The sequence below is a fragment of the Pygoscelis adeliae genome, unplaced genomic scaffold, assembly GCF_000699105.1.
Source record: "Pygoscelis adeliae isolate BGI_AS28 unplaced genomic scaffold, ASM69910v1 Scaffold358, whole genome shotgun sequence".
Taxonomy (NCBI): domain Eukaryota; kingdom Metazoa; phylum Chordata; class Aves; order Sphenisciformes; family Spheniscidae; genus Pygoscelis; species Pygoscelis adeliae.
This window is the reverse complement of record NW_008825429.1, coordinates 2,846,260-2,849,621: the sequence shown is the minus strand read 5'-3', so window position 1 is coordinate 2,849,621 and position 3,362 is coordinate 2,846,260.

The window sequence follows — 3,362 nt, the reverse complement described above, 5'->3', positions numbered from 1 at the left end:
TACCTAACTAAGCAAGCATGCACTGCTTATTTTTAAGAAGGGTCTTCATGTGATTTTAATGAAGCATACACAATGCAAGTTATCACAATTTCATACTCAACAGTTTTTACCATGCATTTCACAATGGTAAATTTTACATGGTTATCCAAAAGACTTGCAAGCCGCTTCTCAACATACTTAGTTTGCATCTCACATAAGTAAAACTCTTACTCAAGCTAAAATAATAGCTGTTTCAGAAAGAATTTCAGAATTTGGCTCATAATGAAACAGCTTATTTAAAAATGGTAGTTTGACAGAAAACACACTAAATGCATTAACTACTCAGCTCTCCTATTGAAGTGATCGACAGTTATCATTCTCGCAGGGCAGTGCTATGGAAACATTAAAAGTTTCAATCATTCTGCGGCAACTGCACATTCCTGTTGTGCAAAAATAAAACTGAGGCACAAGTAAAGGAAATGACTTGCTCAAAATCAATCCAGTCAGCAGGACTGGAGTGCACAGAATATGAATTTCTGAAGCCCATTTTTGCTACAGCCTTCATCATTCAGATCTCGCTAATGAGATATGTGCCATTTAAGTCACATTCCTGTCATTGTAGCTTGATGAAACACAAAATCCTGTTTTTTCCCAATCACTGATTCTGTACTGTGTCATGTTTAATTGTTTGATGAGACAGCCTTTATTTCAGATGCAGTTTTCCTGCATTTTCTAAACACCCTGTAGTTTATTGTTTTCCTTACCTTATTAAAAATATTATTAGGAAAGTGCTTATGTTATATACTTTCAGTTTATCAGTTAGTAATTCCTATGACTACTTGATTATTTGGGCTTTTTTACTCCATATTTGAATCTTTATTTGGTGTTGTCTGACATAGTAGGCAGTTGGCCACCTGAGAGATTGACTCTGCAACTGTTGTGCAATTTACAACCTTTGGAAATATACCCCCTCTTGCACTTCATCTAGATTTCCTAAATGGAATTCTCTCAACTTAAAAAACATACATACACATTTTAAGAAAAAAATGGCAATTCACATACTCCATCTTCCATCAGCGCCCACTATGAAGCTCAATTAACCTTTTGAGTGGATCTCAGTCTCTTGCATCTCTCTTCATTTTCTCTCAGGTTCCATTGGGGGCTTTTTCCTCTTCTGATATTACATCCAATTTTCTATGAATATTTTCCTTGATTTTTCCCTTCTCTGACTGACCTTTTTTTTTTTTTTTTAATAAACTTCTATCATTTGCTCTCCTTTTTCTAGTTTTGACTGCTGTTCTCAGAGGACATCATTTATCCATTCCCAATTACCCAGCTTTCAGACACTTTCCCAGTTGTCACATCTAACTTCCCATGGTCATAACCACCCTGTTCCCCAAGCGTCACATAACATAAAACACCTTTATATTAAAAAATTCACAACAGTCATCACCATAAATAAAAATAATTACACCCTATTCACAACCTGGAACCAATCTCTATTGAACAAGCCTTTCTGAAGCTTAAAAGAGGGTGCTGTTACAAACTAATATGAACTACTTTAAATATTCTAACCAATTAGAAAGTGTTAATTTGGCTAGAAAAAAAAAATCAGCCAAATTATCTTTATTAACTAAACTCTTACTCCCTTCAGGTCATTAAGGACAATACTCAACACTGAAAGAAGTTTTTAGGTGCCTAAATTCCTTATAGGATCTTCGCTTGAGTAACTTTCTCAAAAAAAAAAGGATTTAAGAGCATATACTGAGCAGTTGTGCATTAAGAACGCTATGAATACCTAAACCAGGAAAACCAAACCCACCCAGTAACTTAATTTTCAAACCATATATTTTATTGACATCTTTGTTCAGTCAGCCCACACTTGGAAAAACAATTTTTAGTTAGACTCAATATATGGGATTTGGAGTAAGTTTGTAAGAACAACTATTACTGTTGCTAGCAACAAGTTCTGAAGTTAGTCAACACCTACTGCAAAAATAGAGGTGGTCTTAAACCCTGATTGAGCATTCAGAATTTGCATTTTTCTCAGTGTTTTTCCTGTTACTATAAGGGACCACAAATGTGGACTGATTGTATGGCTGATTTCAGCTGAAGCATAAACAAGTCCAATTCCATCTGTAAGTATGAAAAAATGTATACCAGGACCAAATCTGCTATGTCCTATGTTGAAAACAGATATTGTTCACAAGGAATGATTAGAAAACCATGAACAAATATACAGTGGTAGGTGCATTTATATTTACCCTAGCTTAGCTGAGCTAACATTACCAGGAATAGTAATCCCATTTTATATGAGATTCTATTTTAGTAAGCTCTGTATAAGCTTATATTAATAACAGTTCCTACTATAAAGAGTTTATGACATTAAAGGCTGCTTTTTTGATTAAGATGAGACAAGAAGGGGATATGCAGAGGCAGAAAGAGCAAGCACACAGCAGTGTGGTTTCCATTGCACTAGCACTCTTTTTTTTTTTTACTGTAAGTTAAAGAAGATTTAATGATCCCTAACAATTCTATTACCAAAATTGTTATAAGGTTAGTTAAATTTTGTCAGTCCTACAATACTCAGAATCCTGTCTGAAGATGTGGCAGGTGGTTCTGCAAGCGTCATTAGAAACAATTCTACAGTATGGGCCCAGGAAAGTATATTTTTGTTTAAAAAACATGTTAAGTTTTACATTTAGATATGTCACATAAAAACAGACTTTGTAATAAACTGAGACAGAAGAGCCTTCCTGGAAAGGTTACTGAATATGGAGAGAAAGGTTTCTATAAGTGATTCCAATTCAGACAAAATACGACAGGGAAACAAACTTGGAGACTCTAAAATCCTGACAACTTATAAAAATATATATCCTTATGTCACAAAAAGACTTTTTATTCCAAATCCAACCGTTTGGCTTCTTGTGATAGTCAAAAGCTGGAGATACTCGGCTCTTTAAAGCTTGAAGAGACCATTAAAAAAATCCTTTATCTCTTTAATTAGCCTGCATTCAATGGGCAGTTACAGATGTCCCTGGGGCTAAGTGGTATGGCCTGGGCTCAGCTGAAAGGAGCCGCGAGAAAGCTTCAGTATGGAAGTCCTGGTCTTACAAAGCACCAGCTAAAGGCGGCTCTCCTACGAGCGGTGTAGCAGCCCTACCCGATTCGGCAGGGCTGTGGAATACATATGCACACCTACACACCTGGTGATGAGCAGTACTGCAAGTGGACTACAAGGAAGACCAGGGCAGAGGCAGATCTCCGCGTACGTCGAAGCGCCAGGTCCAGGTTAACCACAGGGAAAGGCACACGCCATCTCCCCTCACGGGAGGCGAGTGCCCCCGGCTCCATACGCAGGCCGGCTCACGCGCCCGCGAGCC